This window comes from Lolium perenne, chromosome 4 (genome assembly GCF_019359855.2).
Source record: "Lolium perenne isolate Kyuss_39 chromosome 4, Kyuss_2.0, whole genome shotgun sequence".
Lineage (NCBI taxonomy): Eukaryota > Viridiplantae > Streptophyta > Magnoliopsida > Poales > Poaceae > Lolium > Lolium perenne.
This window is the reverse complement of record NC_067247.2, coordinates 85,227,922-85,252,652: the sequence shown is the minus strand read 5'-3', so window position 1 is coordinate 85,252,652 and position 24,731 is coordinate 85,227,922.

Sequence of the window (24,731 nt, the reverse complement as noted above, 5' to 3'; positions counted from 1 at the left end):
ATAGAGGTACCCCTTTGTGACACTTGGTAAAAACATGTGCATTGTGATGATCCGGTAGTCCAAGCTAATTAGGACAAGGTGCGGGCACTATTAGTACACTATGCATGAGGCTTGCAACTTATAAGATATAATTTACATGATGCATATGCTTTATTACTACCGTTGACAAAATTGTTTCATGTTTTCAAAATCAAAGCTCTAGCACAAATATAGCAATCGATGCTTTTCCTCTATGGAGGACCATTCTTTTACTTTCAATGTTGAGTCAGTTCACCTATTTCTCTCCACCTCAAGAAGCAAACACTTGTGTGAACTGTGCATTGATTCCTACATACTTGCTTATTGCACTTATTATATTACTCTATGTTGACAATATCCATGAGATATACATGTTACAAGTTGAAAGCAACCGCTGAAACTTAATCTTCTTTTGTGTTGTTTCAATGCCTTTACTTTGAATTATTGCTTTATGAGTTAACTCTTATGCAAGACTTAATTGATGCTTGTCTTGAAGTGCTATTCATGAAAAGTCTTTGCTTTATGATTCACTTGTTTACTCATGTCATATACATTGTTTTGATCGCTGCATTCACTACATATGCTTTACAAATAGTATGATCAAGATTATGATGGCATGTCACTCCAGAAATTATCTGTGTTATCGTTTTACCTGCTCGGGACGAGCAGAACTAAGCTTGGGGATGCTGATACGTCTTCGACGTATCGATACTTTCTTATGTTCCATGCCACATTATTGATGTTATCTACATGTTTTATGCACACTTTATGTCATATTCGTGCATTTTCTGGAACTAACCTATTAACAAGATGCCGAAGTGCCAGTTGTTGTTTTCTGCTGTTTTTGGTTTCAGAAATCCTAGTAAGGAAATATTCTCGGAATTGGACGAAATCAACGCCCAGGGGCCTATTTTTCCACGAAGCTTCCAGAAGTCCGAAGACGAAACGAAGTGGGGCCACAGGGTGCCCAAACCCTAGGGCGGCGCGGCCCCCCCCCTTGGCCGCGCCGCCCTGTCATCTGGGGCCCCTGTGCCCCCTCCGGACTTGCCCTTCCGCCTACTTAAAGCCTCCGTGACGAAACCCCCAGTACCGAGAGCCACGATACGGAAAACCTTCCAGAGACGCCGCCAACGCCGATCCCATCTCGGGGGATCCAGGAGATCGCCTCCGGCACCCTGCCGGAGAGGGGAATCATGTCCCGGAGGACTCTACGCCGCCATGGTCGCCTCCGGTGTGATGAGTGAGTAGTCTACCCCTGGACTATGGGTCCATAGCAGTAGCTAGATGGTTGTCTTCTCCCCATTGTGCTATCATTGTCGGATCTTGTGAGCTGCCTAACATGATCAAGATCATCTATCTGTAATTCTATATGTTGCGTTTGTTGGGATCCGATGAATAGAGAATACTTGTTATGTTGATTATCAAAGTTATATCTACGTGTTGTTTATGATCTTGCATGCTTTCCGTTACTAGTAGATGCTCTGGCCAAGTAGATGCTTGTAACTCCAAGAGGGAGTACTTATGCTCGATAGTGGGTTCATGCCTCGCATTGACACCGGGACGATGTGATGAAAGTTCTAAGGTTGTGTTGTGTTGTTGCCACTAGGGATAAAACATTGATGCTATGTCTAAGGATGTAGTTGTTGATTACATTACGCACCATACTTAATGCAATTGTCTGTTGCTTTGCAACTTAATACTGGAAGGGGTTCGGATGATAACCTGAAGGTGGACTTTTTAGGCATAGATGCAGTTGGATGACGGTCTATGTACTTTGTCGTAATGCCCAATTAAATCTCACTATAATCATCATGATATGTATGTGCATGGTCATGCTCTCTTTATTTGTCAATTGCCCAACTGTAATTTGTTCACCCAACATGCTGTTTGTCTTATGGGAGAGACACCTCTAGTGAACTGTGGACCCCGGTCCAATTCTCTTTACTGAAATACAATCTACTGCAATACTTGTTCTACTGTTTTCTGCAAACAATCATCTTCCACACAATACGGTTAATCCTTTGTTACAGCAAGCCGGTGAGATTGACAACCTCACTGTTTCGTTGGGGCAAAGTACTTTGGTTGTGTTGTGCAGGTTCCACATTGGCGCCGGAATCCCTGGTGTTGCGCCGCACTACATCCCGCCGCCATCAACCTTCAACGTGCTTCTTGACTCCTACTGGTTCGATAAACCTTGGTTTCTTACTGAGGGAAACTTGCTGCTGTACGCATCACACCTTCCACTTGGGGTTCCCAACGAGCGTGTGCTTTACGCGTCATCAGATACCGGCGCCAGCAACATCGGCGCCGAGGAAGAAGCTGCCGGGCAGGCGGAGCCTTCGGCTCCTCCCGTCCTTGAAAAGAAGACAACTTCCGCGCCGGGAACTTCCGTGCCGGAAAGTTCCAACCTGGGTGACGCGCCTAGCGCTCCCCCTTCTCCACGAACTGCTCCAATGCCACCGCCAGATGCTCCTCGCATCAAGCCCTCCGGGGCTGCTCCAACTGCGCCGCCGCCCAAGATCTCCAAGCTTATCAAGGGGAAGGCGACGGCCTCCAACGCCCCTTCCGGCGGCCAGCAGCCCCTGGTGCTGCACGTCTCCAAGGCCGCCAGTGCTGCTAGCAAGAAGGCCACCGGCCTGCTTGGCCGTATCACTGAGTTCCAGCGCAGGGGCCGGGAGCTGGGGCATCTGCTGCCCTACGCCCAGAAGTGGAACGCCGCAGATATGACTCCGGCGACCCGCGGTATGGGCAAGGATAGGCTGCCGGCACCTGACCCTGTTGGGGACCGGTCTTCCGAGGAGCACTTTATGCGGCTTCGCTGCGCCATGAAGGAGCTCGACAGCGCGTGGTATGATGCCACGAACAACTTGATGGTACGCTTTACTAACTCTTTTCAACTTTTACCGGTTTCCTTGCTTCCGGATTTTTTCTATCTTTTCTTTAGTTTCATGCCGGTTCCTCTCTTGTCTATCTTCCCAGTCCCCGAGTTTTGTGGTGAGAGCGCAGCTTTTAGCACAAAACTTTAACTTAAAAACTTAGCGTGAAACCGGTACTGCCAGTCCCCGAGTTTCGGGTTAAGAACTTTGTTCTTAGCGCGAAACTTAGCTTAAAAATGCGCAAAACTAGCACTGCCAGTCCCCGAGTTTCGGATTAAGAACCTTGTTCTTAGCGCAAAACTTAGCTTAAATTGCGCGAGACTAGCACTGCCAGTCCCCGAGTTTCGGGTTAAGAACTTTGTTCTCAGTGCGAAACTTAGCTTAAAAATGCGCAAAACTAGCACTGCCAGTCCCCGAGTTTCGGGTTAAGAACCTTGTTCTTAGCGCAAAACTTAGCTTAAAACGCGCGAAACTAGCACTGCCAGTCCCCGAGTTTCGGGTTAAGAACCTTGTTCTTAGCGCAAAACTTAGCTAATCTCTTTTTCTTGAACAGCTCACGGCTGACGCTCGGAAGGTCCTCTTTGAGGAGCTTCTATGGGAACATCGGGACCTCGCTGAGGCACATGATAAGTGCCAAGGTAAGTTTTTGTACCACCGGCATCTTCTTACCGGAAACCTTTTTTCCTCCTAACATTTATAATTTTTGCTTAACAGTGATCCCAGAAGCTTCCATTGAGGCTCTCAAGGAGCAGCTCGCCGCCGCCCTACGTACAATTTTCCCTCTTTCCTGTTAGCTTTGTTTTCTTTTCATCTTAACCAGCACAATTTTGTTAACACCTTCTTTTCCGGGTTTTAGGGGAGAAGGACCAGCTCATCCGGCAGCATCAGGAGGAGCTGAGCGCCCAAAAGACCAGCTACCAGGAGCTCAAGTCCCAGTTCATCCAGCTGGGGCTTGATCATGCTAAGGCTTTCAAAGCTGCTGAAGTTGATGCAGCGGCCAAGATGCATGAGGCTCTTGAAGATGCCGGCAACGCCAACATGGTGTTGCAAGCTGAGCTGGAGGAGCTGGCCAAAGCCCGGAAGGCTACCGAGGAAAAAGCTGCATGGCTGGAGGCGGAGCAGAAGGAGTACAACCGGCTGGTTGTGCAAACTGACGCACACGCTTACCGTAAGTCCTTTCCTTTTGCACTTTCCGATTACTGCCCACAAGCCTTTTTTCTTCCGATCGCATTTTCTTTTCGTTATCTTTTCTTCCGGTTGCCTTTTCTTCCGGATTCCTTTCCTTAGCCTTTTTCTTTCTTTGCACAGGCCTCTTCCCGGACTCTCAGAGGTTTGCTGTCAAGAAGGTTGACGGGCACCGCACTACCCAGGGCCAAAAGAATCTTGGCGTGCCATGGACCCCCTATGACCATCTGGTCGCGCTGAGCGCGCGGGTGTCTCATATGCGCGCCATAGATTGCAACCTGTCTGACATTCCTGATGTAGCTACCCAGCTCTTCAGGACTCTGTGGCCTGGCGAGGAGGTGCCGGATACTTTCTCACTGATCAGCGACCGCCTTAAGGGCGCCGGCAAGAGGATCCGCGAGTGGCAGTGCTCTGCTGCCCGCGCTGGAGCAGACTCTGCCCTCCGCGTCGCTTGCTCATGGTATCCGGAGCTGAACTTGGATGCCCTCACCGGAGTGCGCGAAGGCGTGGAAACCGATCTGGACCCGATTCTTACCGCTAAGCGGCAGGATCGCGCGTACCACATCACGGAGTACGCTGACATGCGCACCTTCATCCCTCCCCCTCCTGACGTCCAAGATTATCTCGACAAGGAGGAGGATGAAGCCGAGGAGGAGCCTCTGGGCGATGCCGGTGCTGGCGATGCCCCTCCTGAAGCCCCCGCTGCCTGATCATCCACTTGCTTGAAAATTTACCTGTGTTATGCTCTTTGGTCCTGCTTATCTCAAAACAATGTCCCGTTAAATTCTACCCCGGTATGCCGGGGTTTATGATGTAAGACTCTAAGTTCGCTTTTGGTTGCCGTACAACAGTTTATGCCGGTAAGTTATACCGGTAGTCAATCATCTTAAGTTTGCCTTAGCATAATTGCTTTTGGTTTTGCTTTTATCCTGCACCGCAAAGATTTCCAAATTGTTTCCGCATCCAATTCGATGCACACTTGGTTCTTTTGCCTTGGCTCTGCCTGCCTTCTCTGGGCGTTCTTTGGCGTATGAGCACAAGGTTCTTTCACCAAACAAGCATTTTCTTGAACTTAGAAATAACTTCGAAATTTTGCAAAAAACCGGTTTAACCGGGGTTAGTTAAATTTTTCCGGATTGTTTGTTCCCACTCTCTCTCTTCGCGGTTCGCGTGCTTAGTTGCTACCGGTTTATCTTGCTTGCCATGAAGCCGGTTTGCGGACAGCAGCAGAGTCGAAGACTCCGGTAGGTTTAGCACGCTACTAAACCGAAAAGAAAAAATGTTCACCAAGCAACCGGTGAACTGAAAAAATAAACATGTTGCATGCAACTTAGGTTGGGGTAGTCCCCGAGATTCATTTGAGGTTCCGACATCTTTTATTCATAGCATGTAAGGTACAAAAAGGAACTTCTTACTCCACAACTTCAAGAGTAGAAAGGACGCAACAAAGCTACGTTCCATGGACGCTTGCTCTCCTCTCCGGACCTGTCCGCCTTTCCTTTTTTCCACTCCTGTGCATCGATCAAGTAGTATGCATCATTGTGAAGTACTTTGCTTACAATGAAGGGACCTTCCCATGGTGGTGAGAGCTTATGCCGGCCTTCAGTGCGCTGCACTAGGCGTAGCACCAGATCTCCTTCCCGGAAAACTCTCGGGTTAACCTTCCGGCTGTGATAGCTCTGAGGTTTTGCTGGTAAATGGCTGTTCTTGCCAATGCTAATTCTCTTGCTTCTTCTAGCAAGTCCACATCATCTTCTCGGGCCTCCTTTACCTCTTCTTCGGTATAGAGTTGCACCCTTGGCGAATCATGGAGAATGTCGGTTGGTATGACCGCTTCTGCTCCATAAACCATGAAGAATGGAGTGTATCCGGTAGACCGGTTTGGAGTTGTTCTTATACTCCATAGTACTGATGGTAGCTCATCGAGCCAACACCCCGGTGATTTTTCCACCGCATCAATGAGTCTTGGTTTGATACCGGAAAGTACCAAAGCGTTTGTTCTTTCAACTTGGCCATTGCCTTGTGGATGCGCTACTGAGCACAAATCCAACCGGATGTTGTTGTCTTCACAAAATCTTTTGAACTCACCTTGAGCAAAATTTGTGCCATTGTCAGTGATAATGCTATGCGGGTAGCCATACCGTAAGATAACATCTTTTAAGAACTTGACCGCTGTGTGCCCATCACACTTTGCAATAGGTTTCACCTCTAGCCACTTGGTGAATTTGTCCACCATAACCAAGATGTGGGTCATGTTTCCTCTTGCGGTTTTGAACGGGCCAACCATGTCTAGGCACCAAACGGCAAACGGCCAAGTTAGCGGTATTGTCTTTAAACCGGACGCTGGGGTATGGTTTTGCTTGGCGTACCTCTGGCACCCGTTACATTTTCTTACCATATCCTCCGCGTTCTGCAAAGCCATTGGCCAGTAGAACCCATGCCGGAATACTTTTGCCACCAGCGCCCTTGATGACGCGTGATGCCCACATTCTCCTCGGTGAATTTCCTCAAGCATTTCTTTTCCCTCTTCCGGTTCCACACACCTTTGGAGGACACCGGTAACACTTCTCTTGTATACCTCGCCATTGATGATGGTGTAAGCTTTGGACCTCCTCTGGATCCTTCTAGACTCATTTTCGTCAACCGGCAGGGTGCCGTTGATCAGGAATTCCTTAATAGGTTTAACCCATGATGGTGCCTCCCAGACTAGGAACACCGGTACGTCTACGTCCATGCTATCCACTAGCATTGCTTCTTCCGGTATAGGTACAGCAGTCCCCGAGCTTACCGGAGCAGTCCCCGGGTTCCCTTCGTCGATATCCATTGGTGCAACGTGTGATTCCGGTACAAAAATTGATTCCGATTCCGGACTCGGTTTGATCGATGGTACTCTTAAGTGAGCTAAAGCTATTCCGGGAGGAATTTCTTGCCTGGATGAGCCCAGCTTGGACAAAGCATCCGCGGCTCCATTTTCTGCGCGCGGCACATGGTGAAACTCACACCCTTCGAAGAAGCCGGCAATCTTTTGCACGTGAAATCTGTACAAGGCCATGTTTGCATCCTTCGCGTCCCAATCGCCGGAACATTGCTGCACCACAAGATCTGAATCTCCATAGCAAATGATCCGGTGCGCACCGATTTCTTTTGCGACCTTTAATCCATGGATCAAGGCCTCATATTCAGCGACATTATTCGATGCCCTGAAATGCACTTGCAAAACATACCGGAGGTGATCTCCTTTTGGCGAGGTAAGCACCACACCAGCACCTAGACCCTCTTTGAGTTTGGATCCATCAAAGTGCATTTTCCAGTATTCTATCTTCTGATCTGGCGGTTTGTATTGCATCTCCGCCCAATCGACGAGGAAGTCAGCCAAAGCCTGTGATTTTATGGCATCTCTTCTTTCGTACGCTGGTACATATGGTGATATCTAGATTGCCCACTTTGCAATCCTTCCGCTAGCGTCCTTGTTGCACATGATATCGGAGATTGGTGCTTCACTCACCACCTTCATAGGATGTTCTTCAAAGTAATGCTTGAGTTTTGTGGCGGCCATGTACACGCCATAAGTCATCTTTTGGAAGTGAGGGTAGTTTTGTTTTGAGAGGGAGAGCACCTCGCTCAGGTAGTATACCGGCCTCTGGATGGTTTTTCCTTCCTCTTCTCTTTCAACCACAACCACTACGCTCACAACCCGGTTTGTTGCTGCTATGTATAATAGCATAGGCTCTCTTTCTAGAGGTGAAGCCAGTATAGGTGCTGTGGCTAGCATTGTTTTCAGTTCTTTAAACGCTGCGTCTGCCTGAGGGGTCCAGACGAACGTATCGGATTTTTTCATTAGAGCGTATAATGGCAAAGTTTTCTCTCCTAGCCTGCTTACGAACCGGCTTAGCGATGCCAAGCTTCCGGTAAATTTTTGCACATCTTTTAGTTCTCGTGGGATAGTCATTCTTTCTATTGCCCGGATTTTTACCGGATTGACTTCAATGCCCCGGCTTGACACAAGGAAACCGAGCAGTTTGCCGGCAGGGACACCGAAAGTGCATTTTTCCGGATTAAGCTTCATCCGGAACCGTCTTAGGTTATCGAATGTTTGCCGGATGTCATCGATTAAGGTGTTCTTTACCTTAGTTTTTATCACAATGTCGTCTACATAGACTTGCACATTCTTTCCGATTTGATCAAACAAGCATTTTTGCATACAGCGCTGGTACGTTGCACCAGCGTTGCGCAAACCAAAGGGCATAGTGACATAGCAATAAGCCCCATGCGGGGTAATGAACGTAGTTTTTATTTGATCTTTCTTTTTCAAGGGAATTTGGTGGAAACCGGAATACGCATCCAGGAAGGACAACAACTCACACCCAGCAGTTGAATCAATCACTTGATCGATCCGTGGCAAAGGGAAAGGATCTCTTGGGCAAGCCTTGTTTAGGTTGGTGTAGTCGATGCACATGCGTCATAGCTTTGGAGCTTTTGCCTCCAGGTTCTCATCTCTTTTCTTTTCGACCATTACCGGATTGGCCAGCCACTCTGTGTGCGTGACCTCCACAATGAATCCGGCAATGAGCAGTTTGGTCACTTCTTCTCCAATAATCTTCCTTCTATCTTCAGCGAACCGACGCAAGGGTTGCCGCACCGGCTTAGCGTCTTTCCGGACATTTAAAGAGTGCTCAGCCAGCTCCCTCGGAACACCCACCAAGTCATCAGTTGACCAGGCAAATATATTCCGATTCTCACGGAGGAAGCTGACGAGCGCGTTTTCCTATGCTTGATCGAGTCCGGCACCGATGCGAACGGTGCGCTCTGGGTAAGCCGGATCCAGCACAATGTCCTTTGTTTCATTTGTCGGCTTGAATGCCGGTGAGCCCAAGCTTCCACTCATTGCCGCTAAACTCAACTGTGAGGACTGAGCCAGCGCAACCGCGGTTTGCATTCTTCTTTTTTCCTCCACGATCACCAGCGATTCCGCTAGGTTTGATCCGGCAGATGCAGTTTCCAGTGAGACCTTATAGTTCCCCACCACAGTTAAGGGTCCACGAGGTGCCGGCATCTTCATCTTGAGGTAAGCTGTATGAGTCGTAGCCATGAAAGCTGCCAACGCTGGTCTTCCCAGCAACGCATGGTAAGGACTGTCTAGGTCCACCACCTCAAACTCTACATTTTCAACCCGGCAATTGTCACGTCCTCCAAACGCTACGTCCACCCGAACTTTTCCTACCGGAGCACAGGACAAGCCCGGAACAATTCCGTGGAACGTTGTACGCGTTGGCTGAAGCATGTTTTCTGTTATGCCCAGCGTATGCATGGTATGCTTGTACATGATGTTTATGCTGCTGCCGTTGTCTATCAGCACCTTGCTGAATTTTACTCGGGTTTGCGGCCCTTTCATGATTGGGTCCACAACAAGAGCGTATCCACCCGGATTCGGCATGATCTTGGGGTGATCCTTAAATGACCAGGTAATTTCCTGATCTGACCACAGCATGTATCTGGGAACCGCCGGCATCACGGCGTTTACCTCCATGGAGCGGCGATGCACACTTTGCCTGTCTGTCGGCTCAGTGACAAAGACAACACAGCACAGATGCGGGCCCTCGTAAACATTCCGGCCTAAAGGTGCCGGTGGAGGTGGTTGATCATCGTTTTGCTCCACCCGGTTAACTTGCTGGTATTGTTGCCTATTTGGCTGATGCTGTACCGGTAAAGCATTTGCTCCGGTGAGTGGTGGCGGTGGTGGTAGTTGTTGTTGACGCAGCATATCTTGTGATGGTGGCAACACTGTTGAGCACCCTTGTGCTTGCGCGTCCTTTACCGCTCCCTTTTGCATCAAGTACTTGGTCCAAGAACAATCCTTCGTCAGATGATTTGACGGGTGATCCGGGTTTGGCGTGTGCCACCGGCAAGGTTGATCCATGGCGGCTTCCATGGTGTATTTTACGGGTTCCTGCCAATTCTTTTTCTGGCCCCAGGGTTTCTTTTCGACCCACTGCTTTTTTGGACCCGCCCATGGCTGCGATCCGGTTTTTTGCCTTTGGCTGCCGCCGGCATCATAATTTTCTTGCACGGCAGCAACGTGCTGCGGAGCGTACCTTCGATCCGGGAAATCTTCCCTTCTCTTGTTGTTCTGGTTGTCCCGGTATTGTTCCTGTCGCTGCTCCGGCTCAGCTTGTACCGCTGGTTGCAATGGGTCTCCCAATGCATAGCTATCCGCCACACGTATCATCTCTGCCAAGGTTGCTGGCATGCTTCTCTGCAGCTTTTGCCACAGCGGTGATCCTCTCCGGCATCCTTGACTGAACCAAGCAATTGCTTGTGCTTCAATCACTCCTTCACACGTGTTTCTTGTTGAGTTCCATCGGGTAAGATAATCCTTGTCTGTCTCACCGGCACGTTGCTGGCATAAAGCGAGCTGTTGGGGCCGGTTTGGCCTCTTGTAAGTGCTACTGAAGTTGTTCACGAAGGCTTCCTCAAAGTCCAGCCATCCGTTAATGCTTCCTGCCGGCAAGTTGTTAAGCCAAATCCGTGCAGGGCCTACCAGGTAGGACGGTATGATTCTCACCGCCCAACGCCGGTTTACTCCACCACCAGCTACATAAACAGCTGTGACATAGTCCGCTAGCCAATCTTCCGGCTTGGTCGTGCCATCATACGTTTTTGTGTCTCGGGGCAGCTGGAAATTGCGTACCGGTGGCTCTTCTCCCATGATCCGTGGGCCAAAACATTTCGGAAAGATGTACTCTGTCCAGCCTGTGCCTCGCATCCTGGTCTGGCAAACATCTCTCCCCCAGGCGATCCCCCAAGGGGTTCCGGTAGACTCTTGTTCGTTCTACTTCGGAATCTCCCTCTTCGTATCTTTCCGGTTCCGCGGCTCTTGCCTGTCGGTACCTTGGTGGTGGCATTTCCTCATACGCTGCCCTCGCAGCTCGATAATTTCGCCCGGTTTCATATCTACCGGCATGATTGTTTCCGGCATAGCCTCCTCTGGCGTAGCCTCGACCTGCCCCTTGGCTTTTTCTACCGGCATCGTGTTGCCCGACTTGTTGTTTTCCGGCAAGAACCGGATCGTACACAGTCATCTGCTGTGCGTTCATCTCTTTTTCTCTTCTTCTGTCCGGATGGGGGGACGGTGCCTGCCCATGGGACTTACTTCCGGCATTCTTTGTTGAACGCGCGGATTTTGAGGCCGCGGCCTTGTTTAGCTTAGCCAGTTGCTCAGCATTCTGCTGCTCAATAGTTTCCAGCAGCTCTCTAACACGCTCTTGCTGTTTTGCCAAAGCATCTCCGGAAAGCGATTCACATAGCTCTACTGCAGCTTTAGCAGCTTTTATAGTTTTATCCAGGCTACTGTACTTAGGTTTTTCCACGATGCTAACAGATGCAGAGGTACTTTTGCCGGCAAGAACTTCTTTGCGCAAATCCTGATCTAGGTTGCGAGCTTTTAGCCGGTTCTCCGGTATCCTAGCAGCATGAGCGCTAATAGAAGCAAAGCCATGGGCAGCGTTATACTCACGTAGGGTTAGGTTCAGCTCGCGCTGCGCCCGGACGATGTCGGCGCCGTTTGCGAGCAGCTTCTGGTGTTGTGCCTCCAGCTCCGCCTGAGCCGCTGCCGGGTCGATGTTCTGCGCGATGGGCGTTGCCAGCATGTTCACCGCTGCTTGGAGTGGTGTTGCCGGTGGTGCGGAAGATGCTCCCGCAGTGCCAGCGTCGCGCTCCAGCGGTGGCTTGGCCGCACGGGTCGAAGCCGCACGACCAGCACCTTCATCCACAGCTTCTTTTCCTGCACCAACCACGCCAGTCATCATTACCTCGACGCCGTGCCGTGGCGCGGCTAGCTCTGAAGCCACCTTGGCGGGTCCGGTGCCACCAGCACCGGCGAGAGGCGCTGGCGCACAGGGACGGTGCCGAAGTAGACGCGGTGGCTGCCGAACTCGATGGTGCGGCCGTTCTTGGGGAAGATGCCGCCGTTGGCGAAGCAGCGCGCGTTGTCGTTGATGGATGAAGTCCATGTCGTAGATGCGCTGCACGAGCGCGAACACCGTACGCTCGCCGGCGACCTCGAGGATGCCCGCCCGAATGTGAACTCCTGCAAGCGCCACTTCATGCCCCACGGTGGGCGCCAACTGTCGTCGTGGTGAACAGACAGATGCCATAGGATGGCTTAAACTGGGGCCGAATGGACGCTAAAGGATTCGGGGGAGGGTTTGCGACTAGATGGGATGAACTTCCGGATGCTTTCCTCAAGAACACAACCAAAGGCCGGTATGCAAGAAGAGAGACAAGAGGAAGAACTCTTTACTAGATCGCTTGCTTCATTGATCTCAACATGATTACAAGTGCTTGGATACAAGTTCTATCGTCTAATCTCCTCTGTGGACACGCGCCTGTATGAGGCAGTACCCCCTCTCCTTATATAGGGGAGAGGGTGGCTTACAGAACAAGAAACCCTAATGGCATCTTTGACTGGACAAACTACTTTACAAAGCTACTTTAATCATAGATGACGCCGGAGTCTTCTTTAATCAGGGACGCTGACGTTCTCCGGCTTCTTTCAGCGTCATCTCTCTCTTTGGCGTCAGGGCTCTGATTAAAGCCGCTTTGCTTAGCTCATCCTTGTCTTCTTGCTCTGAAGAGAATCTTTGACCAGTCCCACCGACAGGCCCTTCTCTCCGGTATCTTCTTTACCGGGTTCCGGCATACCCCCTTGGGGATACCGGCTTAGCTTCACTTAGCCCAAACTCTTACCTTTGTGTTCCGGTAAGAATATTAAACCGGTATCTCGATGGCTCGAACCATCCGGTTTGGCATGCCTTTGGCGTACTGGGGGTAATCCCCCCAACAATTAGGAAATAGAATAAGAAGCTCATTGTTGTCCATTATGCCTAACTAGTGTAAACAAGAAACAAAAAGATGCAATTGCAGGATCTAAAGGAAATAGCTTCGAGCACACACACAACGGCAACAGAAAAGTACTTTACCTGGGACCGGAGTATGAGAGCCTTTTACCTTTCCTCCCCGGCAACGGCGCCAGAAAAGTGCTTCGTTGCCGGGATCCGGTGTGTGAGTGCCGTTTACCTTTCCTCCCCGGCAACGGCGCCAGAAAAGTGCTTGATGTCTACGTGTGCTTCTATTCTTGTAGACAGTGTTGGGCCTCCAAGAGCAGAGGTTTGTAGAACAGCAGCAAGTTTCCCTTAAGTGGATCACCCAAGGTTTATCGAACTCAGGGAGGAAGAGGTCAAAGATATCCCTCTCATGCAACCCTGCAACCACAAAGCAAGAAGTCTCTTGTGTCCCCAACACACCTAATAGGTGCACTAGTTCGGCGAAGAGATAGTGAAATACAAGTGGTATGAATGAATATGAGCAGTAGTAACGGCGCCAGAAAAGTGCTTGCTGGCGTGCAGTTGATGGTAGTAATATTGCAGAAAGTAAAAATGCAGTAAAACAGTAAACAAGCAGCGATAGCAGTATTTAGGAACAAGGCCTAGGGATCATACTTTCACTAGTGGACACTCTCAACATTGATCACATAACAGAATAAATAGATAGATGCTAGACTCTACACCCTCTTGTTGGATGATGAACACCACTAACTGTGTAGGATTACACGAACCCTCAATGCCGGAGTTAACAAGCTCCACAATATTCAATGTTCATATTTAAATAACCTTAGAGTGCATAACAGATCAACATAACCAAACCAAGTACTAACATAGCATGCACACTGTCACCTTCACACTACGAAAGGAGGAATAGATCACATCAATACTATCATAGCAATAGTTAACTTCATAATCTACAAGAGATCACAATCATAGCCTACGCCAAGTACTACACGATGCACACACTGTCACCATTACACCGTGCAGGAGGAATAAACTACTTTAATAACATCACTAGAGTAGCACGCAGATATATTGTGATACAAAACACATTGCAATCATAAAGAGATATAAATAAGCACTTCACTATGCCATTCATAACAGCGAATAAGTATTCTGTGAAATATAGCCTAAGAGACCCACACGGTGCACACACTGTCACCTTTACACACGTGGGACAAGGAGTCTCCGGAGATCACATAAGTAAAATCCACTTGACTAGCATAATGACATCTAGATTACAAGCATCATCATATGAATCTCAATCATGTAAGGCAGCTCATGAGATTATTGTATTGAAGCACATAGGAGAGAGATTAACCACATAGCTACCGGTACAGCCCCGAGCCTCGATGGAGAACTACTCCCTCCTCATGGGAGACAGCAGCGTTGATGGAGATGGCGGTGGTGTCGATGGAGAAGCCTTCCGGGGGCACTTCCCCGTCCCGGCGGCGTGCCGGAACAGAGACTCCTGTCCCCCAGATCTTGGCTTCGCGATGGCGGCGGCTCTGGAAGGTTTTCTCTGGTTTCGTCGAACGTGGTAGGGTTTTCGCGACGGAGACTTTAAGTAGGCGGAAGGGCAGGTCAGGGGGCCACACGAGGGCCCCACACAGCAGGCCGGCGCGGACAAGGCCCAGGCCGCGCCGCCCTAGTGTCTGGCCACCTCGTGGCCCCACTTCGTCTCCCCTGCGGTCTTCTGGAAGCTTCGTGTAAAAATAGGACCCTGGGCGTTGATTTCGTCCAATTCCGAGAATATTTCCTTACTAGGATTTCTGAAACCAAAAACAATGTTATAAAACAGGAACTGGCCCTTCAGCATCTCGTCAATAGGTTAGTTCCGGAAAACGCATAAATATGACATAAAGTATGCATAAAACATGTAGATATCATCAATAATGTGGCATGTAACATAAGAAATTATCGATACGTCGGAGACGTATCAGTCACTGAATGAGAAGTACTTGGGCATGCCATCGGATGTGGGGCGGGCCAAGAACGGAGCAGAATCTAGAGGTGGCTTGAGAAGCTCTTGTCGGCGGGAGGAAAGGATATCTTAATCAAGTCGGTTGCCCAAGCCATACCGATATTCTCTATGGCATGCTTTCGGTTGCCAAGAGGGCTATGCCTTCATATTAACTCAATGCTGCAGAAATTCTGGTGGGGCAGCAAGGAGGGGGAGAGAAAACCAAGTTGGGTCTCCTGGAAGGAGATGTGTAAACCTAAGTACATGGGTGGCTTAGGGTTTAGGGATATTGAGCTCTTCAACCTTGCTCTCTTGGCTCGGCAAGGATGGAGGCTTCTTCACAATCCAAAGTCACTAAATGCAATGATACTTAAGGCTAGATACTACCCGAATGATGAGTTCCTGCAGTCGTCTCTTGGATCGGCTCTGTCACAAGTTTGGAGAGCGATCCAGGATGGGCTACCTGTGCTTAAGCAGGGGTTGATTAAAATGATCGGTACTGGAGAGTTAACGGATCTAGTCAACGAGCAATGGATTCCAAGAGAGGGCATGCTGCGCACCATGGCATGCTTTGTGTTTGAGCCACTTCGGCGTCATGGAATGAAGAGAAGTTGAGACAGTGTTTCCTGCCAATGGACGTGGTGGCCATTCTTCAGATCCCTCTCTGCAATCACCGACAGGATGATTTCTGGGCTTGGCATCATGCCAAGAAAGGAGTGTTTACGGTCAGGTCAGCTTACAATATGTTGATCATGACAAGAGATCGAAGAGAGGCTTGGTTGTACCATTGCGCAACCAGCTCGAACGAGGCGCAGATACAGAAGGAATGGAGTTCGCTTTGGCGCACACGAGTGTCGTCCAAGGTGAAGGTTTTCTTGTGGAGGTTAGCAAAACAATCCATCCCGACAAATGGGGAGAGACACCGGCGACATATGACGGATAGCAGTTCCTCTCAGCTTTGTGGAGCTCATGACTCATGGCGTCATGCCCTGATCGACTACACCATGTCACGGTGCGTTTGGGCGCTGGTTGATAGCGATATCAGGGAGCACATGGCGTGCTCGGAGGAGGGAGATGCGCGGGCATGGTTGGCATCACTGATCACGACTCTGAAGAACAACGAAGGTGAAAGTCTTCGTCACACTGTGGGCGATATGGCATGCTCGTAGGAAGGCTGTACATGAGCAACAGTATCAGAGCCCATTATCGATACAGTGCTTTGTGGAGAGGTTCATCAGTGACCTGAAACAGGTGGAGGAGCAGGGACGGAAGAAGCAAGGAGGGGCGAGTGCAACCATAGCCCCAAGGTGGGTACCTCCACCTCCTGGAGTGATCAAGATCAATGTGGACGCGGCTGTTGGCAAGAACTCGGGCTGCGGAACAGTTGCAGCTGTGGCAAGGAGCGATGGTGGGGCGTTCCTGGGTGCCTCCACAAGGATCTTCCCAGGTCGTACTGAAGCTGAGACGCTGGAAGCACTTGCATGCAGAGAAGCAATCACTCTTGCGAAGGATATCGACGCTCGCCGTGTCAGGGTAGTGAGTGATTGTAAAAATGTCATCAAAAGCATAGCAGAAGGCACGGTTGGAGTTTATGCTCATATTGTGCAGGAGATTAGAGGGACTCGTAGTGAGTTCGTCGAGCTTGAGTTTAGCCATGAAAGTCGTAGATCGAATAAAGAAGCCCATAGCCTGGCTCGTAGTGTAGTTTATGAGAGCCAGGGTCGTAGAGTTTGGCTGTTAAATCTGCCTGAAAACATTTGTATTTCTTTGTTCATGGAGGTTTAATAAAGGCGGTGTATCTCAAAAAAAAAAACCTACCAAACACGTCCTGAATATGTACGGTGGTACTTATACAAGCTAGGATTCCCTAAAAAAAACCTTTAGAAGGTAGGATTTTATTTGTGCAATAGTACTATACTAAATGGTAAACAACTTCTTCTTCTTCTTCTTCTTCTTCTTACCTTGCTGGATACTACTTGTTCTGGATCATTCACACGCAACAAAGAAGAGTTTAAATGAGACCTTCTTGATCGGATCCAAGAGAATACTGAAGGATGGGAGAACGACAAAGACAGAGAGTCAGGTATAAATTATGATTACGAATGCATTGAAACTTTTATGGATACTGATAAATTTCGTAATATGAGTGCTACTTATGGTCTTGACTCTCAAGTTGTTGCAAATTTTTATAAAGCTTTTGCCTCTCATTTTGAATTGCCTAGGAAGAACTTTAATAAGTATCATGAACCTTATAAAGATAAAACTGATTCACCTATAGGTAAATGTGTTGAAATTAAAATTGTTGATCATATTCTTCCTGAAGCTTATATTGAAAAAACTCCTTTCCCTGCTAAAATGAAGGAGTATTCTGTTATAACTAGTGTGGTTAATAAAAGTGCAAAGAAACCTATAGAACCTGAGGAGCAAATAAATGTTGAACCAGCTATTGCAATAGTTAAAGATCTTGTGACTGAAAATGTAGAAGACGGTCACATCATTTTCTGTGAAGATGCTTCTAATATTGTTTCACATCGTAGTAAGTCTAGAAAAGCTAGTGTTCCTATGCTCTCTGTTAGAATTGGTGATCATTGTTATTATGGTTTATGCGATATTGGTGCAAGTATTAGTGCCATTCCTTATGAGCTTTACAAGGAAATCATGCATGAAATTGGTTCTTGTGAACTTGAAGATATTGATGTGGTTATTCGGCTAGCTAATAGAGAAACTATCTCTCCTATTGGTATTGTTCGAGATGTGGAAGTTCTATGTGGTAAGATTAAATATCCTGCTAACTTTTTGGTACTTGGTTCTGCTGCTAGTAAGACTTGTCCTATCATTTTTGGTAAACCTTTTCTAAATACTTGTGGAGCTATTATAGATTGCAAGAAAGAGAAAATTGTGACTAAATTTGCTGGTGAATGTTATGAGTTTAATTTCTCTAAATTTTCCAAAGTTCCTTATAAAGCTGAATTGCCTAATAATGATTTTAGAGTTGAACAGCTTGCATCTATTGCTCTTGCTCCTAGTAATCCTTTGCAGCAAGATTTGGAGGATCATGAGAGTGAAGTCTTTAGGGAAGAAAGGAATGAGCTTGATGAAATTTTCCTTCGTCAACCTATTCTTAAACATGACTTACCGGTTGAAGATCTAGGTACAACACCACAACCAAAGGAAGATCCTGTTTTTGATTTGAAACCGTTGCCTGACAATCTTAAGTATGCTTATATTGATGATAAGAAAACATATCCTGTTATTATTAGTGCTAAGCTTTCAGATTTTGAGGAAGAAAGATTATTGGAAATATTGAAGAAACACCGAGGAGCTATTGGCTACACTGTTGATGACTTGAAGGGGATTTCTCCCGCTATTTGCCAACATGCCATCAACATGGAAGATGATGCAAAGCCTGTTGTTGAACATCAGCGTCGTTTAATTCCTAAGATGAAGGATGTGGTAAGGAATGAGGTATTAAAACTTCTTGAAGCTGGTATTATATATCCTATTGCTGGTAGTAGATGGGTTAGTCCTGTGCATTGTGCTCCTAAGAAAAGAGGAATAACTGTTGTACCTAATGATAATGATGAGCTTATCCCTCAAAGAGTAGTTGTAGGGTATAGAATGTGCATTGATTATCGAAAAGTTAATAAAGTTACTAAGAAGGATCATTACCCTTTACCTTTTATTGATCAAATGCTAGAAAGGTTATCTAAAAATACTCATTTCTGCTTTCTTGATGGTTATTCTGGGTTTTCACAAATTGCTGTTAGAACTAAAGATCAAGAGAAAACCACTTTCACCTGTCCCTATGGAACTTATGCTTATAGGCGTATGCCTTTTGGTTTATGTAATGCTCCTGCTACTTTTCAAAGATGCATGTCTGCTATTTTCATGGCTTTTGTGAAAAGATTGTGGAGGTATTCATGGATGATTTTTCTGTCTATGGGAATTCTTTTGATAATTGTTTGCGAAACCTTGATAAAGTTTTGCAGAGATGTGAAGAAACTAACCTTGTCCTTAATTGGGAGAAATGCCACTTTATGGTTAATGAAGGAATTGTATTGGGACATAAATTTCTGAAAGAGGTATTGAAGTTGATAGAGCTAAGGTTGAAGCGATTGAGAAGATGCCCTATCCGAGGGATGTTAAAGGTATTCGTAGTGTTGTTGGTCATGCTGGTTTTTATAGGAGATTTATTAAAGATTTCTCTAAAATTTCAAAGCCTCTTACTAATCTTCTTCAAAAAGATGTACCTTTTGTTTTTGATGATGATTGTAAGGAAGCTTTTGAAACTCTAAAGAAAGCCTTAACAACTGCTCCAGTAGTTGAACCTCATGATTGGAATTTACCTTTTGAAATTATGTGTGATGCTAGTGATTTTGCTGTTGGTGCTGTTCTTGGACAACGAGTAGATAAAAAATTGAATGTTATTCATTATGCTAGTAAGACTCTTGATGCTGCTCAAAGAAATTATGCTACAACCGAAAAAGAATTATTAGCTGTAGTTTTTGCTTGTGACAAGTTTAGACCTTATATTGTTGATTCAAAAGTCACAATTCATACTGATCATGCTGCAATTAGGTACCTTATGGAAAAGAAAGATGCTAAGCCAAGGCTTATTAGATGGGTGCTTCTTTTGCAAGAATTTGATTTACATATTGTAGATAGGAAAGGTGCTGATAATCCTGTTGCCGATAATTTGTCTAGATTGGAAAATATTGCTTATGATCCTGTTCCTGTTAATGATAGTTTTCCAAATGAACAATTGGCTGCAATAAAGGTGAGCTCGCGAGATAGTCCTTGGTATGCTGATTATGCTAACTTTATTGTTTCCAAGTACTTGCCTCCAACCTTTTCAGCTCAGCAAAGGAGGAAATTCTTTTATGATTTGAGGCATTATTTTTGGGATGATCCATACTTATATAAAGAAGGAGTGGATGGCATTATGCGAAGATGTGTCCCCGAATATGAACAACAAGAGATATTGAGTAAGCGTTATTGGCCAACTCTCTTTAAAGATGCAAGGAAGTTTATTTTATCTTGTGATGAATGTCAAAGAGTTGGTAATATCTCTAGGCGCAATGAAATGCCTATGAATTATACTCTTGTTATTGAACCATTTGATTGTTGGGGATTTGACTTCATGGGTCCTTTCCCTTCTTCAGAAGGTAATACTCATATACTTGTTGCTGTTGATTATGTTACTAAATGGGTGGAAGCTATACCCACAAAAAGTGCTGATGGTGAGACTTCTTTAAAAATGCTTTTAGATGTTATTTTTCCTAGGTTTGGAGTACCTAGATATCTTATGACTGATGGAGGTTCTCATTTTATTCATGGTGGTTTTAGAAAAACTCTTGCTAAATATGGTATTAATCATAGGATTGCTTCCGCTTATCATCCTCAAACTAGTGGGCAAGTAGAATTATCAAATAGAGAAATTAAATCTATCTTGCAAAAGACTGTTAATAAATCTAGAAAGAACTGGGCTATTAAATTGAAGGAAGCATTATGGGCTTATAGAACTGCCACACAAGACTGTTAAATCTATCTTGCAAAAGACTGTTAATAAAGGTGATGCCACACAAGTGGTGAATGGACAAAGACTCAAGCATTATATTTCTGGAGATTCTTATAATGAAGATGTTGATGTTATTCGAGTGGTGACTCCGGAAACTTTCATCAAAGATCAAATTGATAGTTCTGCAGAGTTCGACTTCGAATATGTAACAGTTCTGGTAGTAAAAAGTCCGCGTTTAACTTTCCGAACAATATTTTTGCTGTTTTTAGAAAATATGAAAAATTACGAGATCGAATCGGAGTGGAGGAGGTGCACGAGGGCACGTCCCCACGTGGGGGCGCGGGCCCCACCCTGGCCGCGCCGCCCTATGAGGACGGCTCCTCGGTGTCCCTCTCCTACTCGTGTTCGACCTAGTACTTTCCTTTTGTCGTGAAAATTCTTGCTATATAATCCCCCGGACCCTCTGAGGTCCGTATATCGTCTTCTCATCGCGTTTTGTTTCGAGCTGTTTTCTGCCAGATCTGTTTTTGATCTAGAAGCACCATGGTCTCCAACAACAAGGGGAAAGGGCTTTCGGAGGAAGATATTCAAGATCTCGAGTTGAAAGAAGAAGTGAAGGAGATGTCATCAATAAAAAGAGAGCAGCAAACTGTGAGGAGTAATCTTGGTGGGATCGGTTAACACTGGACGTTCTTTTTCTCATAACTTGCAGGGACCTTTACCACCTGCTCCTAGCCTCAACTCTTTCCCTGCTGTGGAGGAAGCATTACGGGTTACCGATGAGTTTTGTGATCAATACCGTGTTCTGAAAAGGGAAGTGGAGATACTTCAGGAGGAGAACAACCAACTTCGCAGAATGCTAGAGCGGTTCCTCACTCCCATCAGGGTCGTTCCACCATCACCACCGAAGGAGTAATTCATCATTGGTATTGGCATCCCCTCGGTTTGTTCCAAGCTTGGGGGGAGTGCCGCGGTATCACATCATCACTATCTTTTACCTTTTTACTATCAAGTAGTGTCATATCATGAGTAGGGAAGTTACCATATAAGATGGTTTGCAGTGTGGAAGTATCTCTCTTTTAGTTGGTTATCTATGTATCCCTTGGTTTGAGTTATCGTTATGAAATATTAATGAGAAGTTTTATCATTTACATTTTGCACACCTTATTTTAGTTTGCAGTTTCTGCTATATGATTGATCTTGTTGTTAGTATTGGTATCACTTTGGGGGCATCAAGTAAATCTATTTGGTTTTGGCAAACTTAGCATTGGTCAATAGCAAAAATACTTTGAGGCTTAAGTAGAAAAGAGGGAAGTACATGTAGATATATTATTTCAGTATCTATCTTTCTTGTTAGCTAATGAGCTTAGTATTCTGAAGTTAAAATTTTTTGTGCCTACAAGTAAGATGCATGATTGTTTCTATCACATGTATATTTGTTTGTCTCCCTCGACTCTTATGCTTGCTAACCAACCTTGCTAGCCAAAGACCTGTACTGAGAGGGAATGCTTCTCGTGCATCCAAAACCTTAAAACCAAACCTATGCCATGTGTGTCCACCATAACTACCTACTATGTGGTATTTTGCGCCACTCCAAGTAAATATTTCATGTGCTACCTTTAAACAATTCAAAAGTTATTATCTCTTATTTGTGTCAATGTTTTATAGCTCATGAGGAAGTATGTGATGTTTTATCTTTCAATCTTGTTGGCAGACTTTCACCAATGGACTAGTGGCATATCCGCTTATCCAATAATTTTGCAAAAAGAGCTGGCAACGGGGTTCCCAGCCCCAATTAATTAACTTTCATTAATAACTCTCTTCACATGTTTTGCCCTGATTCATCAGTAAGCAACTTAATTTTGCAAATAGACACTCCTCCATGGTATGTGAAATGTTGGAAGGCACCCGAGGATTCGGTTAGCCATGGCTTGTGAAAGCAAAGGTTGGGAGGAGTGTCGTCCATAAATAAAACTAAAGTACATGTGTAAACAAAAGAGAAGAAGGATGATCTACCTTGCTGGTAGAGGTAACGTCCTTCATGGGAGCCGCTCTTTGAAAGTCTGTTTGGCAAGGGGGTTAGAGTGCCCACTACCATTCGTTGACAACAACAAACACCTCTCAAAACTCTACTTTTATGCTCTCTATATGATTTCAAAACTTAAAAAGCTCTAGCACATGATTTAATCCCTGCTTCCCTCTGCGAAGGGCCTATCTTTTACTTTTATGTTGAGTCAGTAAACCTATTTCCCTCTATCTCAAGCAAGCAATTGAGTTGTTGTGATCCAACCATTTATATTGTGATATATTTAATCATGTCCTTTATTCTTCCTTGTTTAGTACAAAATTTTATCTGAATGAATATGACTTTGAAGGTTATCTAGGCTCGAAGAAAATAAGTACAATCTGTTAATAGTTCTTTGACCAAGAACGAAGTTTGCCATCACCAATTATGATTTCCTATGTACCTTTATTTGTGATTTCCCTTTACTTGTTTCAAGTTGAGTTATATGAGGAAGTTGTTCACTAGAATGTCTTGTGTGAATTAATGTGATGCTTCTTGTCCGTATTTCATTTATCGACTCTTCACTCCATAAACATGTGGTCTTGTTTACCGAGTTCAGTTTCGCTTGGGGACAAGCGAGGTCTAAGCTTGGGGGGAGTTGATACGTCCATTTTGCATCACTATTTTGTATCATAATTTACTGTTATTCCTTGATATATTTCATATTTAGAGATGATACTTATGTTATTTCACCTATTTTGCATGTTTCATGATTATTGGAGAATTACTCACCAGAGTCAGGTTTCTGTTGGAAAAAGCACCGTCAGGATACAGTATTTCTGAAGATCAACAATTGACGGAAAATATACCCAAGCTCTTATTATCACAGAAGACGGGCACAGCCAAAAGGGGAGGCCGAGGAGGGCCACCATGGGCCCCCCATAGGCCGGCGCGGGCTCCACCCTGGCCGCGCCGCCATGTGGGGAGGGGGCCCACGACCCCCCTCGGCCATCTCTTCTTCGCGTACTTCATCTCCCAAAATCTCGACCATGTGTGGCATCACCTTTATTAACAGTCTTTTGCAAGATAGATCACATCAATACTACCATAGTAATAGTTAACTTCATAATCTTCAAGAGATTACAATCATAACCTACGCCAAGTACTACATGATGCACACACTGTCAACTTTACATCATGGAGGAGGAATAGACTACTTTAATAACATCACTAGAGTAACACATAGATTAATAGTGATACAAAGCTCATGATCACATAAAGATCACACCATGGGAGAGAGAGATGAACCACATAGCTACCGGTAAAGCCCTCAGCCTCGGGGGAGAACTACTCCCTCCTCATCATGGGAGACAGCAACGGCGATGAAGATGGTGGTGGTGTCGATGGAGATGACTCCGGGGGCAATTCCCCGTCCCGGCGGCGTGCCGGAACAGAGACTTCTGTCCCCCGAAACTTGTCTTCGCGATGGCGGCGGCTACGGAACTCTTCGTGGAATATGACTTGTTGTTTTAGGGTTTTCGCGATGGAGAGAATATATAGGCGAAGGGGCGATGTCGGTGGAGTCCCGAGGGGCCCACACCATAGCTGGGTGCGCCCCCCTCTTGGCCGCGCCGCCAGGTGGGGTGGCCACCTCGTGGCCCCTCTCCGTCTCTCCTTCGGTGTTCTGGAACACTCCGTGGAAAATAAGGTCGTGGGCTTTTGTTTCGTCCAATTCCGAGAATATTTCCTGTGTAGGATTTCTGAAACCAAAAACAGCAGAAAACAGGAACTGGCACTGCGGCATCTTGTTAATAGGTTAGTCCCAGAAAATGCATCAAAATGATATAAAGTGTGAGCAAAACATGTAGGTATTGTCATAAAACTAGCATGGAACATAAGAAATTATAGATACGTTGGAGACGTATCAAGCATCCCCAAGCTTAGTTCCTACTCGCCCTCGAGTAGGTAAACGATAACAAGGATCAATACTATTGTAAAGCATATGAGATGAATGAAGTGATTTGAAGCAATGGTAAAGATGATGACTAAACAACTGAATCATATAGCAAAGACTTTTCATGAATAGTACTTTCAAGACAAGCATCAATAAGACTTGCATAAGAGTTAACTCATAAAGCAATAGATTCTTAATAGAAGGTTTTGAAGCAACACAAAGGATGATTAAGTTTCAGCAATTGCTTTCAACTTGTAACATGTATATCTCATGGATAGTTGTCAACATAAAGAAATATAACAAGTGCAATAAGTAAACATGTAAGAATCA